General features: G+C 38.0%; 1 long non-coding RNA gene across 1 annotated transcript in view; it reads left to right on the top strand.

Moving 5' to 3' along the window:
• Positions 1-2,929: 2,929 nt before the first annotated feature.
• LOC140498297 (uncharacterized) overlaps positions 2,930-16,406 on the top strand; it is a 29,933-nt gene continuing 16,456 nt past the window's right edge. Inside the window, exons 1-2 of the long non-coding RNA XR_011965059.1 lie at positions 2,930-3,058; positions 9,386-9,435. This is a non-coding gene — a long non-coding RNA (uncharacterized lncRNA). The remainder of the gene's footprint in view (positions 3,059-9,385; positions 9,436-16,406) is intronic.

The following is a 16,406-nucleotide window of genomic DNA, read 5'->3' as shown; positions in this document are numbered from 1 at the left end:
TATCAGAGAGGAAAAAGTGAAAAGGCCCAAAACAGAGCCTTGGGGGATACCCAAGGTTCATGGGCATGACATAGATGAAGAAAAGGCAAAGTAGAGTGTCATAGAAACCAAGAGAAGAGAGAATATCCAGAAGAAAATGATTAATAATGTCAAGTGCTACAAAAGGTCACAAAAGAAGAAGGATGTTGGGAGGATCCTGCCTTAGTTATAGATTCCTGGTTGAAAAGCACTCTGGCCCTTTAAACTAAGAGTATGATTCTAACCAGTCTTGAGCAACCTGTTTGCTGTTGTCTTGGCATGGTTCTGGTTTTTATTGAATGATCGAATAAAATGTCCACTGTAGTCTGCTCTAGAGAGTGTTTGGGGGACACTAGAATGGGTAGAGATGTTCCTGGAGCATGTGGCGATAGCTCCGGTCCCCATGTACCTCAGTACCCTATCAATATATTATTGGTACAAGGTGATGATTCAAAGAGAAAAATGGCAAAGTAGGAGGAAACTCTGCTAGTTTCTGGGGGAAAAAAGAACTGAATCTTACATTTCTAAAATGAACCTATCAATTGACATTCTTTCTAATTTTTTTAGATTTGTAAACATCATCCAAGTGCATGGGTAGTGATATATGAAGACAGCATGCATAATCAGGCTTGAGTGTCCTAATCAAGTTAAACTTACCATCAGGTAATCAGATACATATTTAATGATTCTGTCTGTAAACAATGGAAAGAGTGCTGGTCTGAGAGTCTGGGGATCTGGTTTCAGTGCCAGTTCTGCACTTTTGCAGCTATATGAACTCTTAGAAGTCACTTTGCTTCCCTGGGCCTCAGTTTCCTCATCTGTAAAGTGTCTAGGATCCCCTCCAGCTATAAGAGTCTATAATATAGACTTTAATACTTTGGTGAATCTGTGATCTAACTGATGTGGCTAGTCCCTCCAGGAGTATAGATTGCAACCTTATCCATGACTTCTCATCTCCTTTTTATTGGGGGCAGCTGAGTCCTGGACCTCTAGATCTCTTGAAATTTTATGGGTATCACTGGCAAGTGGACTGTCTGTCATTTTTCAATTCTTGTTACGTGACCAGTTTCCCTCCTTTTTCAGTCCTTTGTAAAGAGTGATTGATTGGTGTTGGGGGTGTAAGCTCAGTTCCATGTGGACAGTCTCGGGCGGGTAAAGGTGAAAGCTTCTAAACCTTAGAGTTCTCATGAGGCCCCCCAGGGAACAGCAGGGAATTGAGGTGTGAGACCAGGATATCTCATGCATTTCCGCCTCTTCCCGTGGGAAACGTGATGGGAGAGAGCATCCCCGCCCTCGAGATTGGCCCAGATCTGGGCACACCTATTGTTATCTAACAGGCACGGTATTGAGGTGCAAACGATGCGGCAGGAGAGCTTAAGTAGGGTCAGGAAAGCCCGAAGGCGCTCTTCGCGCTGAGGGGCCCTTACAGGACAGAAGGCCCCTCTTCCTTCTTTCCTCTCTTCTTTCTTCCCTCTCCCCTCTCTCCCCACTTCCACTTTCACTTCCAATCTCTTACTGTAAGATCTTTGCCTCTTTGGGAGATTTCCCTCTCTCCTAAGGAAGAGTTCCCCCTGCACATGTAACCAAGACCCTGAATCAAGCCTAACCCTTGTTCGACTCTGGAAGGTCTCTTCTCTCATACGTTTATCCGGTTTGGCCAGCCGAAGACCTGCGATAGGTAAGGTAAGACTCGGGTAGCCCTCAGGCCTCTAGGCCTGGCAGATTGGGAGTAGTTCCCTGATCCATTTGGTGAGTGTACTGGATGGTAAGCCCTTTGATTGTCCATGCCTCTTCCAATATGGTATGAGCATGCCTATTAGAATCTCTTTAAGAAGACAAAAAATAACTCTCAGCCAAATTTCAGTGACTAGGGCTGCCCTAATAAATTGGCTTGTTACAAGTTGCCTGTTGGCACCTTCTAGGTCAAGGGTTCCTAAGCTTTGGTGTGCATATGACCAGGGGCTGAGAAAAAGCTTATCAAAGAGGCACAGGGGAGTATTTAATAAATACCTATATTACTTTATTGATATGTTTTTCACAAGTAATGATACTTGTGAAAAAAGTGTGGATTTGAGGGAGAAAGATGAGTAGATGGAGGTGGAGTAGGAAAGTGAAAAGGTACTATAATGCATATGAAAAATATGAGAAAGACCGTTGAAAGAATGAATCTTACTGATCCAAACCAAATGAATGAGATTTTAATATAAAATTCTTTCCATTCTGAGATAAAACTAATTATTGATAATGATCCCAGTGAAATTCCAGCTAATTAAGCACCCCAATCAAAATGATTTCCTATTGATGAAGTCACAAAATTGCTGGTACCTTTGGAGAAACATATCCCATTCTTAAAAAGCATGCACAGAAGGTTTTAATTCCATTTAAACTAATTCCATTCTAATTCCACTAAATTAAATTTAATTCCTTTATCTCATCTCTGTGAATCAGAATTCTCAGTCCTCTATTCAATCAAATCTCAAATAAAAAATAAATTGGAAGCTGAACATGTTATGTAGGTATCTCTTTAAAAACTATTCTGAGAGTAAAACTGTTGGTTTTTTCCTAAGAATAAAACTATTGGTTGACAAGAAACAGAATCAAAGGGTATCATCAATTTATTTGACTGCAATCTGATAAATACTTAACAACTTGATCATACTAAAATATTACATATCAAATAAAGTTTTCTTTATGAAAAATGAATAATTTAAAATTTTTAATTTAAATAGAATTTAAATTTTATATTTTAACATAAACATGAATTTACAGATAAATTTTAATATTTTAAACTGCTTAAATAAATATTTCTATTTTGTGCACATAAGTGATAAATTTTTGAATTTGATTCCTTTCATATTGAATTAGGCATTTACCAAAAGTCAAAGGAGTATGGATAACAAAAAAAGTTAAGGTCTTCCATCTTCTCTGTCTTAGGGGATGGGTTTCAGTGACTGGAGCCATTCCCACCATGAATTGGATGACTTCGAAGGTTGGAAGATTGGACTCTTATGAGAGGAGAATGATCACTTTCTTTCTTTGGGTAATTATGTTTCCACCCAGAGTTTAATCTGGGAAATTGACCAAAATGAGTTGTTTATAGTTTGTGTTTAGGTTTCTACAGATGTGGGTAACAGGATCCCTAGCTTCCATAAAACTCAAGGTGATAAATACATATCAGATAAAGCACAGTTTCTATTTCACCACATGGTAAGCCAATAGGCATTTATAAAGTGCCAGGGGGTGAAAAAGACTCATAACGGTTCATAAACAGATATAGACACAGAGAAGCACATAAAACATTCCTGATAGTTCATAAGCAATCAACACAATTCTCCTCCCTCTCTGGTGGATCTCACTTTTCCATCAGTATACTAGAATTATTTGCCACAGTACAGCCTTGTAGTTTGGAATCTCTTTGAATGGCAACTGAACTTGGGGTTGCCAGCAGGGCAATACTGCCATTCCTGTGAGTGCCTTCCTGTCCCATGGGGGCTTATACCGTCCCTCAGTGGTGTGCAAAGCTTCACCTGTTTTTAGTAATCTGAGGTCTCTTTCTTTTAAGGGGCAGGGAGGCCGTCCTAAGTATTTGGTTGGTCAGAGGTTGAATAATTAGTTTAGCTTTCTTTCCTAGAAGCGTAATAGACCCAGTTTATGGGGAGTTATGTCTCAGAGGTTTGAACAGAGCTTCATAAGACCCTTTTCTGACCTAGCATTGAAAAACAGCAGTGGGGAATGTGGAGACAGAAGAGAATAGTGTTTTATTTGAATTTCTATCATTTTTAATCTTAGGAATTGTACCCTTTTCATTCATTGTTTTTAGTAATTTTTATTATATTTTGTTGCCTACACTGACTTCCAAGACTAAACATGAATCATCTAACTGGCCTGAGGTAAGTCTGGCCCAGAATCTTCACTCAGTCTCATAGTGCTGACCTTTAGTTTATTTTTAAATCCAGTTTTATTTTCAGCTCCATATTCTCTCCTTCCCATCTCTTCTTTCCCTACCTATTAGGAAAACAAGAAAATAAAAGTGTTAAGATTCTTTTTTTCATTAACATTCTTTCCTTTTTAAAACATTTATTTTATTTTCAATTCATGGAACAAAACAAGAATTTCCATAATATGGTATAGTAAAAAAGATGATTACACATGAAACTACATATCTACCATGTATAACTTGCCATTCTCTCCAAATATACAAAAAAGTTTTCATGTAAATTTCTTTTTCCCCCTTCTCCCAGCCCATCCTACAGATGGTGGTAAAGCACATTCTTGCAGTAACCATGTCCAAAAGAAATATTTTCTTTGAGACTATCCCCTCTATCTCTGGAGGTGGATAGCATACTTCATCATGGGTCATCTGGAACTGTGGTTTGTTCCATTGTGTTGATTGGAGTTCCTAGGTTTTTCAAAGTTATCTGTCTTTATTGTATTGTTACTACTGTATAATATGTTTTTCTAGTTCTGCTCACTTCATTTTGCAACAGTTCATACAAATCTTCCAAGGTTTTTTCTGAAATCATCTCCTTCCTCATTTCTTACAACACAATAGCATTCCGTTGAATTTGCATAAACATAATTTGTTCAGCCATTCCCTAGTTAATGAGCATTCCACTACTCTACGCCATGGAAAGAACTTTTGAAGCCCTCGGTCTCTCTTTTCAGTCTTCTTACGCTTTAGTCTTCCTACCTTACTCAATGATATCCTCTTGCTCTTCCGTTTCCTGACTCTGTCTATTTTCATTGGCCATCCCCCATGCCTGGAATGTTCTCCCTCCTCATCTACACCTCTTGGCTTCCCTGGCTTCCTTCAAGACCCAGTCAAAATTCCATCTGTAAGAGGACTTTTCTGGTCATTGTTAGTGTCTTCTCTCTGAGATAGCTTCCAATTTATAGGTCTTCTCTCTGTCTCTGTCCCTCTGTTTTTCTTTTCATATCTGTGTGTGTGTGTGTGTGTGTGTGTGTGTGTGTGTGTGTGTGTGTGTGTCTATTTCCTTCACTATTACAATGTGAGGATAGGGACCATCTTTCTCAATGCTTAGCACAGTACCCTCCCTAGACATATTAAAGTACATAATAAATGCTTCTTGACTGACTGATATTGAAATACAGTTTCAAAATATTATAAATCAAAAGAATTGCATAAAACTGGGAAAAACATTAGCTTTGCCTTCCTAAAATTAAAATTCAGTTAAAAACAAAATTCAATTAAAAGTTGATTAAAAATCACCCACAGTGGGATTTCTCTCAGGTTCCACACCCAAACTATAGATGGCCCAGTAGAATTTAAGCTCTTTGATGTCATGCACCATTTTTCATTTTGTCTTTGTAGACCTAGTTCTTAGTGCAAGGCCTTGTACTTAAGTGTTAGGCACTTAATAAAGACCCGTTGGATTGGGTTGCTTATAAATGATGTCTGATACATTTCTGCACACCAGGAAAAGGATGCCATGAGAGGAGGCGGCCTTTCCTCTTTACCAGAAATTTATTTTGTAATTATCACAATGAAAGGGTTTGGTTCTCTCTATGATTATTGCTTTAAACCGTATTATGGAAATGCTTGTTTTGTTCCATGAATTGAAAATAAAATAAATGTTTTCAAAAGGAAAGACTGTTAATGAAAAAAAGAATCTTAACAGTTTGATTTTCTTGTTTTTTTAATAGGTAGGGAAAGAAGAGATGGGAAGGAGAGAATTTGGAGCTGAAAATAAAACTGGATTTAAAAATAAACTAAAGGTCAGCACTATGAGACTGAGACTAGAACCTGAACTTCTACCACTGGCCTTGGAGATAGTCTATTCTGCAGTGCCATGAGATGCCCCAGAGAACTCATCTACTAACAGGGCCAGAAACTCCAGAATGAACTTGGCTGGGATACAGCCTCAGGTATTAGGTGCATTCTGCCTCCCACCTAGCATGCTCCTGTCTGACCTGGGCCAGGCCATGTTTATGACCCTACTGTTTCCTTAACAGTCTTCATTTGGCTGATCTACTGCTCGCTAATGGATGACACTATATTATAGTATATTTGAGACAGAGAAAAAGTCAGAGCAGTGTCACTTTACAATTTACCACCAGTCTTTGATTAGAAATTAGAGAACAGAAGGAGTTCACTGAGAGCAGCTTGGAAGAAAGGTTGTTTTGTCATTTTGTTTGGTCATTTTTCAGTCATGTTTGACTCTTTCTGACCTTTTTGGGGGGTTTTATTGGCAAAGATATTGGAATGGTTTGATATTTCCTTCTCTAGTTCATTTTACAGATGAGGAAATGGAAGTAAGTAAAATTAAGTGACTTACCCAAGGTCACACAGCTGGTAAGTATCTGAGGCAGGATTTGAACTCAGGTCTTCCTGACTCCAGGCCCAACATTCTATATACACTTCACCACCTAGATGCTTTTCATCCTATGCCAATGAATTCTTCAGTAAGGTAGTAGTAAAGTGTAATGTAAGGATTTGAAGATTTCAAGTTAAGATCTGGCTTCAAAGTTTTGCTATTTACTGACTATAAAACCATGAACAAGTCATCTGAACTTGTTAAGCCTCAATTCGACTATAAAATGGAGATAAAGGATTTCCATTCCTTCTGAGGAAAGTCTTTTGCAAATTAAAGACTTTCATGAGAGTTAACCCAAAGCCCATTAAGGCTCTAGATCTCTTAATTCTTCTTCAACCAGTGACTAACTTTAGAACCCAGGAATACTTAGTGGCAACGTTCCACATTCCAAGGGATTTGGGGTGTTTTTTAGCAACTGGGCCAGCAGATAACTCAAAGTGAGTTCAAAGTATGGAGTAAAATCATTCTGAGTGAGGACCAATGCAGGAAACATATGCCAAATGAAGCAATGGGTCAGCTCACCCTTTAGGAAAAGAATTAAAGGGTCATTGTAAAAAAAAAAAAACAACTCACCTTGGAAGTCTTTGGAAAAAGCAAAACGAAGCCTCCATCATGATTATTTAAACAGCAGGACTGTTGTGCTTAGGAATAGTACTCAAAGGTCCAAAGGCTCTGAGAAAAATAAGAAAGACTTACTTGGAGTAAGAGGTTAATTCATCAGCAGGGAATTCAAATGAACGGCCATACCCATTAATTCCTGTTATCCGCTTTTGCTATCTAGCAGTGATTCTTGGAACCCTGGTCTTCAGGTCCCTGAGTTGAGTTGGGTTTGTTTGTTTGTTTTAGAACTTAGACACAGGAATATTAGTAACTGAAATTACTAGTAGTGAATAATATTAGAAAATTAGTAACTCATAAGGGAAAAGTTTGAGACTTCTTTACAGCAGAAATATATTTCAACCATGAAAAACAGAGCTGAACTTACTCTGAGAGTAATATCTATAAAAATAATAGTCTTTCTCCCGAGAGGTAGTTGTGGTAGAGAGGAAAGATCATAAGGCTTGGAGAAAGGAGACCTGATCACTTACTAGCTGCATGTTTGGGCAAACCTCAGCTTCTTCATCTGTAAAATGGACATAATAATAGAATCATAAAATCCAAGGAGTTGGAAGGAACCTCAGAAGTTGTCTAGCCTGAATGCTGTCTAAACAGACATACTTTCTATAATCTTCCTAGCAAGTGCTCATCTAGACTCAGCTTAAAGACCCCCAGTGATAGGAAAACATACTAGCTAGGGCGGCAGTCCTTAGCATTTCTAAGACAGCTGTAATTGCTATGTTGTTTTCCCCGTTACTATGCCCAAATCTTCTCGTCTGAAACTTCTACCTATCACTTGTTAGATGAAAGAATGGATGAGCTGCTTCTGGTTGAGTCTTCTGGGACAAAGCACAGCAAGGCTAATAGCTCTTCAGATATTTGAAGACAGTTATCATGATCTAAGTCTTCTCTTATTTGGATTAAACATTCCCAGTTCCTTAATGTGCTCCAGTTTGTCAGTAGTTTTCCTAATATATGATGCATAGAACTGAACACAACACTCAATCTGTAGTATGACTGGGGCAGAGCATAGCTGGAGTAAAACCTCTTGAGTTTGGATCACCATGCTTCTAATAATGTAGCCTTTGTCACACCAACAGTGTGACTCATATTGAACTTGTACTCCATTTAGACCCTCAGATCTTTTTCACAGGGAATGTTGTCTAGTCACATTTTACCTATTTGTGGAAGTACTTTCCATTTATCCTTCTTTCACTTCATGTCATCATTTTCAGCTCTCAAAATTATTTTGAATCCAGGTTCTGTCATCTAGCTGTCCTTTCCAGGTTTGTGTTATCTTCAGTCTTTATAAGTATGTTACTGATGTCCCAGACCAGAGGATGAGACTTTAGAGATCATCTTGTCCATTTCTCTCACTTTACAACTGAAGATGTTGAGGTCCAAACACATGACATGATCTGCTTCAGCTCAAACAATAAGTAGAAGAGGCAGTATTTGAACCTGGTACAGAGGATCCAAAAATTAGAACCAAGGAGAAAAGGCAGTATAGTACAGTGGAATCAGCACTGGATTTCCAGTCAGAAGAGCTAGATTTAAATTCTGTTTCTGCTACTTATTGCCTAAAAGACCTTAGGTTTTATCAGGAGTGCTCTGGTAAAGGTTTAACAATTGGCTCTCCCCGCAAAAAAGTACTTGAAACATACTTTTAAGTTTAATATGCACTGTTACATTTTTTCAGCTGTAAATTAGGCTGCAGAAGGAAATAGCAAACCACTCTTGTACTTTGCCAAGAAAACCCCAAATGGGGGTCATGAATTGTTGGACATGACTGAAATGCCTCAACAACAACACACATTATTAACATTTCTCCATCACTTTTTAAAGTTTAGACAAACAACAAAACAATAAATCAAATGACAGCCCTTTTGATTTGTAGTTTGTTGGTTTAACAATTGGCACTTGCAATTTCGTATGAGCCGGCTCCAGCACGCCCCATGTATCTAAGGACTCTTCCAGTTCTCAGTCCTGTTATCCAGAAATTCTTTGTCCCTCTGTGTGATATAACTAGTGATATAACAGCTGAACATAACTAGATTCTACCTCTCACCAGCTATGGAACCTTTAAGAAGCCATCCCTTGAAATATGAATGAGTCATAGAATACCAATCCTGGCATGCCAGGGTAGACTGAACACTGTAGAAGTTATTTATCTAATTCTTATAGTTAGAAATATTGACTAGGAGAAATCTTAAATAGGGAAGAATTAAAATGTGGATAGAATGATTAGAGATGAGGAAGAGGGGATATCCAGAGATGGACATGGGCATTTACAAAGTCAAGTAGAGAAAGAAAGCAATTTATAAAGCTATGCCATGGACTGGGAGATGTAGGTTTAATTTGCATCATAAAAGTATAGATTTGGAGCTGAAAAGAATGCTTTGGAAGTCATCTAGTCCAATGTCTTTATTTTACAGATGAGGAAACCAAGTCCTGCCAAGGTGAAGAGCTCAAGGTCACCCAGGAAGTAAGTAGCACAGTCCGGATTCAAACTCAAGTTCTCTGACTCCAAATCTAGCTTTTTTTTCTTTCATGGCGCTATGTTTCTTCATTAGAAATGTAATAATATAGCTTTCAAACAGGAAGAAAAAAAGACATAAAAACTAGCAGCTTTGAAAAAAAGGAAATTATGTATCAAATGTATCCCCTGGATACTTTGGGTCTGAAAGTTTCTCGGTTTAGTTTAAGTGTTTAAAAAGCAAAACAAAAACAAAAAGTGACTTTGTAATCTGAAGTCGAAATCTCCTTTTCGTTACAAAGTACAGAACTTGTCGAGAAAGTATAGCTTATTGGTTTCAAGGCGATTTCTCCCCTGCACTCTGCTTTGAAACGAAACTTCCGGAGCTCTTGGGCAGCGCTCAGTTATTAGCAGGAGCACATAGGATTATGTTTACTGGTGTCTTGAGGACCCCTGGCTAAAGAGTGAGGGCAGCCAGGGACAAAAATAATTTCTCTCTTGAGTCTCATTTTGTATTCATTCTCCAGACACCAGATTATTTAACTGCATTAAGTAATCTTAGGGGTATGATTTGAAATCCACAAACATGAGGAAGTCAGCATTAAAGATGAAAATCTTAAACTAACACTTCAGCCCCTGAGTGTTGATAGGGGAAGTCATGCTGAAAGGAAAGGCAGTAATAGCTTGGATTAGGGGTACTATTACTTTAAGATTCCCTTCCACCCTAGTTCTCCAGTCTCCTTGGGTTTTAAGCCAGTTTGTTGGTGTTATTTCTTCTAGGATAAATGCTTTTAAAATCCATAAGATTCTTTGATTTCATATAAGTCTAATGAGCCACCAGTTAAATTACTTATTCTCCCACCTCCCTTCCCTTCCCTTTCCTGCCTTCTCCCTCAATATGTTCTTAGCCAGAATGAGCTGTCAGTCTGGTTCTTCCATCACCATTTCCCCATGACTGTTTGCCTGATGCGTTCTGTATAGCATCTAGGAGCATCCTTTGTCCTTGGAGTGAAATAATTTGGTCAGTTGCCCTTTCAGTCTAAGGCAAAGAAAACACATCCAGCATTTGGAAGATACCTAAGAAATAAAACATATACTCCTCAATTCTCCAGGGGCTTGCAGGCTAAAGTCAAATGTTTTATATAGTTGTAAAGCAGCAAAGGGCTAGCTTATGTCACATAATTATGTCCTGTCCCTCAACCTCCATTCCCCAACTATTTAAAATCTTGAATTAGTCCAGAAGCTTAGAGCAATGAGATTCTACTATGTCTCCAATTGTGTTGACATACTGCATCCATTTCCCCCTTTGCCCCTAAATGCCTCTATTGGTTTACACAGAGTGTCCCAAAAGTCTTAGTTCAGCTTTAAGCCAAGACTTTTGGGACATCCTGTATATTTTTATATTCTTGACTTATTCTTTCCCAGGTTCCCCTTATGACCTCTAGTTCTAATATTAACCTCTCAAGTTATATACAATCCCCCTTCCCGCCTGATTTTGTTCCCACCTCATTTCTAGGTCTTAATTTTCTTTCATCTTTTAGTGATCTTGGACACTGTAACATTCTACTCTCCTACATGTTCCTCTTCCTTGCCCCACCTCATTCCTTGGATCCAATCTGGATGGCAGGTGTGGGAACATTTTGAGATGGGTTCTACAAGGGATTGGTGACTCAGTACTTCCTGATAGCTACACAAAAGAGAGGGCAGTTTGCTTGGCCCATCCTAATCTTAAGTGGAGACAGCAGAAAGGGGAACTGAAAGTAATATGAGTGACAAAGAAGCTAGAAAAATCATGGCTAAAATGAAGTTATCTTAATGGAAGGTGAGGGTTAGGTGTTGCATTTTGTTAATGAAAGTGGGCAAAAATCAGCCCTCACAATGCAAGAGCTTCCGGAATATTTTGCTACTTGGAATTTATGGAACCCATCTGGTCCTGATTTCAGTTCTCACTATCTTTTGACAGAGGTTGCCAAAAAAGCCTAGGTAGTCACCCAGTTGGTTAATATAGAGGCAGATGAGTAAGATGGTTCAAATGGATGATTTTCTAAATAATTGAAGTTCGTAATCTTTTAAATTCCCACCATTTCAGAGGATTTCCTTCCCCTCTCCCCCAGTAGTATATACTTCCCTTTCTCTTTTGATTTGGGTACAGATAAAGGTGGTGTGAAGCACAAATAATATGGACTTGCTTTCTTAAGGATATGTCACTGATGCCAACTGTGGGCATTTCCTTCAATAATGTAGGCTGTGACCTACCTGCCCTGTCATTCTCTGGAATTCTTGACTATATCTTTCTGTAAATCCTTCTCTGAAGGTCCACTCAACGTGTTTAGGACTGATCATTAATTTGCTTTAACATCTTATGGATATTTATGCAACACAAAGCCATTCATTGGTTTTTCCTCATACTTGCCACTTTATGATCCACCTTCATTTCCTGTCATGCTTCTCTCTAATGACATGTTTTAAGCCACTTGCCTTGTGAAATTTTTGGTTGGTAACATATTGCTGCCTACTCATGTTCGCCACATGCCTTTTCATTTCCCCTTGAGTGATCTGAAACTTAATCTTTGGAGACTATGGCATACGCTCTTGTAAAAGCAGCATTCTATTCACCTTACTAAATACAAATTTAGACAGACACAGTGGTCCCTTTGGGTGCTACTTAGGTATAGGTTTGCCACCCCCAAAACTCCAATTGTTTTAATCTGTCTCTTTAAAATTGGCTCTCTTCTCTGCTCTCAGAGGGTATCCTGCTTCCTCCTGTTTCTTTTTTCTTTCTTTCTTCTTCTTCTTTTTTTTTTTTACTGTTTCTAATGTTACTATCAGCAATTTCAGCATTAGCTTTTCTTGCCCACTCTTGTTTCCTTTTCCCCCTTCAGTTTTCCTCTCCCCACCCTTGTCTTTTCTGTGTCCTTTTGTTTCTGCCACATTTCTTTGCTTTCACACAGAGTAGGTGTCCACTTATAGACAGTGTTGACCAATCAGAACATGTCTGTGAACCATCCAATCATAATGATCTAGGTGTGACTTTTGTTTTTTCTTGGTTTCTTTTCAATTTAACACATTTTTCTAGTCTATGTACAAAGAAAAAAAAACGAAACACCAACTGTCCTCAACGAATATACCTTATCCTGAGAGGATAAACAGGCACATGAGTTAGCAAATACTAGTTATATATAAAAGAATACAAAGTAATTACAAGAGGGAGAGAATGCTAATTACTTGTGGGAATCAAGAAGGGTCTCATTAGGAGGTAGCATCTGAGTTATTCTCTGAAGGGAACTAGGGATTCTATGAAGCCATGCGAGAACAGAGTGAATTCCAAGTATGAGAGACTATTTGTCATTGTATGTCATTCAAAGAGATCTTCTCTTTTGTCATCTTAAAAAATCATTATCCTTATATGTTTATGTCATAATAATTTCCTTATATACTTTCCTCACAGTCCACTCCACCCCCAAAAAATTCAAACAAAATTAACAAAGACAATAATTATGTCTATCTTTATTTGCCATTTTTGGCATCATAATCATCGAAACTCTTGAGTCAGTATTGGACACTACATTTATTTTGAATTCAGTTTCCTTTTTGTGTTGTTTTCGTTTACATCATCATGGTCATTGACTTTTGCTGTCCTGGTTCTACTTACTTTGCTCTGCTTCAGTCTTCCCACATTTCTCTGAATTTCTTGTGTGTGTCTCTTATGGCATAGTAATATTCCATCACATGCATGTATTACTATCTGCTCAACCATTCCCTAGTCAATGGGCACCAACTTTGTATCCAGCTTTTTTTTTTTTTTGGTCATCACAAAAAGTATTGCTGAGAATTTTTGGGATATATGTAGTTCTTTTTGTCAAAATCTTTTCATGGTCAGACATATTAATTTTTTCTTATTCTTATTTCTGGTTTTGGCACTGTTTCACAGACTTGATGATAACTACAAATCTCATCTCCAGATAACCGAGGTATTGCCATATATAAGCAGTTACATATAATCTTAAATGTTATTGACTGTGGTTTGTGTGGAGAGGAAGGCAACTTCTTTGTAATTAACAGAAAAAAATGATACTTGTGGTTCCTAGATTATATTCTTGGTCCTGATCTATCCTCTGATGATGTTTCCTTTTTACTGTCTCTTTTTGTCTCTTACTCTTTTTTTATGTCCTTCTATTCTTCTATCATCTCTAATATACTTACTGTATTTTGCTTTGAAATATAAAAGGGAATTCAACAATAACAATACAGTATTGTAGATTTCTGGAGTTTTATCTTATTTCTGCCTTGAATTATCTTTGTGATGATGGACAAGGTACCTTCCTTCTCTGGGAATCAATTTTCTCATCTGTAAAAAGAGGGAGTAGGATTAGATGACCACATCGCTTCCAGCTTAAAACTTGAAAGAATAATTGAAAAGCGTATATAAGATACTTAATATATATGGAGCACTGAGCTAAAAGCAAGCAGAGTATGAGGGGTGAATGAGATAGTGCCTGTCCTCAGGGAGCTTACATTTTAATAGGTTGATACAATACATATGTAGTAGTAGTGGTTGAAAAAAGATTATTTTGGTCTGAGAAGTAACAGGGATGCTTTATGGCATTTTCAGCAGTAATGGTGGTACTTATTTAATTAAAATTGCCAGAACAGAATTGCGTGTGTGTGTGTGTGTGTGTGTGTGTGTGTGTGTGTGTGTGTATGAGATATGCGATAGTGGTGGGGCAGATGACAAGAATATAACCAAGGCAGAAGGCTGATTGGTATGTGAAAAATGTGGTCTCATCTGAGGCCAGGTAGATATAGTAGGCTAGACGAGTTAATGCTGATTCATTCATCATTCAGGACAGCTCAGCTCCACTGCTGAGTGGATTAAGAAAGCACATGCAGTTGAATATTCCTATAGGTGGTCCAAGTCAGAGACCCTGAGAGTGGACTTTCCAAGTCTAAGAAAAGGCAGCAGCTGAAGCACAGGTAAATTTCCTTAGATCTGTACTTCCCAAACAACTCAGAAGATCTGGATCTGAGCACCTGACCAATATAATAATAACGATAATTATATATACATATATATATATACACATATATATGTATATGTATAGGCAGACCTGACTCTTTAGTTCTTCATATTTCAGGATGAGATTGTAATTGCTCATCTTTTCCTTGGAGAACCCTTAGTCCTTATTGGCTGATGCCCAGAACTTGAATTCAGGAACTCTAGACCCAAGAGTGGAACCATCTGACTCCTATCTGCCAAGGCTGGAACCATCTGGCTCTTCTCTGCCAAGGGTAGAACCAGCTTTTTCTCAGGATTGCTAGGTTTTCACTTGTGCTTAGTGAAAGAAAAAAAAGCAGAAGGAAGTGTCTAGAACCGTATACTCACCTAGACAAACGCAGTTTTTTGTTGCCGTGTGCTGGTAGCTGCCACTACCACTGGAGGAGGAAAGATAGGGGAGAGAAATCCCTTCTCTTCCTTGCTAGAAGTCCAAGAGAAAGAACTTTCTATAATTTAATGAGCATTTGGAACTACAGTAGGTAGGTGTTTACAGAATGAATGAACTGACAAACTCTCAATACCTTTTAACAGAAGACTCCTAAGAATATATGGAATAGTTTTCCTTCCCCTGTTATTTTTCTGTTTTATTGAACTTTGGAGAGAAAAGTCAAAAACCTACAAACTCAAACACCTATATTATATAAAGTTATTCAGTCTGATAGTTTCAATTATCTAATTGGTAGATCTAGTACTATTTAGTGATTCCATTTTGCCATGACAGCTATGGCCTGAGGATGAGTTTGTTATGTAACATTCTTTTCTAAGTAACTCTCCAGAGCCTTTGGTTTTCTTCCCAGCTCTTCAATGTTATGTCAGCTAATTGGGCAAATCAGTCTATCTCTTTCCATCTTGGTTTCTATTGCTGAAAAAATTGTGATAATCTGAATACTATTTATTTTTTCTCACACTGGTCTTTGCGATAAGACCAGTTAGCTCTCAGGACTATGCCAGAGAGCTGCCATTGGGCCTTCATTCCATAAGAAGGTTATAGAGAAAACTGAGAGCCATAAAGATCAAATTGTTTCTAAATTTGCCAAGTTACTGTATCAGTGAATATTTCTTTTTTGTTGGTCTAGATCTGTCATCTTATCAGTTCTAGCATAATCCTTTCACCAATACAACTCTTCTGTAACTTTTAGTCTTAGAGTTGGGGGACACTAAGAGATTAAGTGACTTTCTCATGGTCACTTAGCTGGTACTTATTCAAGTCAAAGTATACAGACTTATAAGATTTAAACCCAGGTCTTCCTCACTTCAAGGACAGCTCTCTAGCCACTATACCACATTGCCTCTCTAACGAATGCTTAAATATAACCCACTGGAGTTATATTTTCATTTCCTTGTAAGATTTCTATATGGAAAAAAACAGCCTTACTAAATGATTTTTGTTATTTGAGGTAGAATATAAGTATGTGGCTAAGGAGAACTTTCAATAAACTTTTTAAAGGCTATTTAAAAGGTTTGATTGGGTTCCAAACTCTAGAATTATACAAGGAGACAGAATGTTGGGCTTTGAATCAGAAGGACCTGAGTCTGAATACTGTCTTAGACACTAGCTATGTAACCACTGGAAAATCACTTAACCTCTTTGTGCCTCAATTTCCTCAACTGACAAATGGGAATAGTAACAGTATCTGCTCCAAAGAATTGTTGTGAGGATCAAATGAAATATTAGTGAAGTGTTTTGCAGAGATGAATGTGCTACATAAATGTTAGCAATTCTTTTTCCTCCTCATCATGTTACTACTACTACTTCTCTTCTTGCACAAATGGTTCAACTATACTGACATACTTTTTGTTCTTCCTACACAGCACTGCCTTGACCCACACTAGACCTTTCTAACTCTTTCTCATGTCTAGAATGCACTCCCTCTTCCCCTGCCCTTCTTAGATCCCAATTTTCCTTTCTTCAAGGATCAGTTCA

This window comes from Notamacropus eugenii, chromosome 4, assembly GCF_028372415.1.
Source record: "Notamacropus eugenii isolate mMacEug1 chromosome 4, mMacEug1.pri_v2, whole genome shotgun sequence".
In the NCBI taxonomy this organism is placed as follows: Eukaryota; Metazoa; Chordata; class Mammalia; order Diprotodontia; family Macropodidae; genus Notamacropus; species Notamacropus eugenii.
Note: the sequence above shows the minus strand (reverse complement) of the source record. Positions and strands in the feature narration are given on the sequence as shown.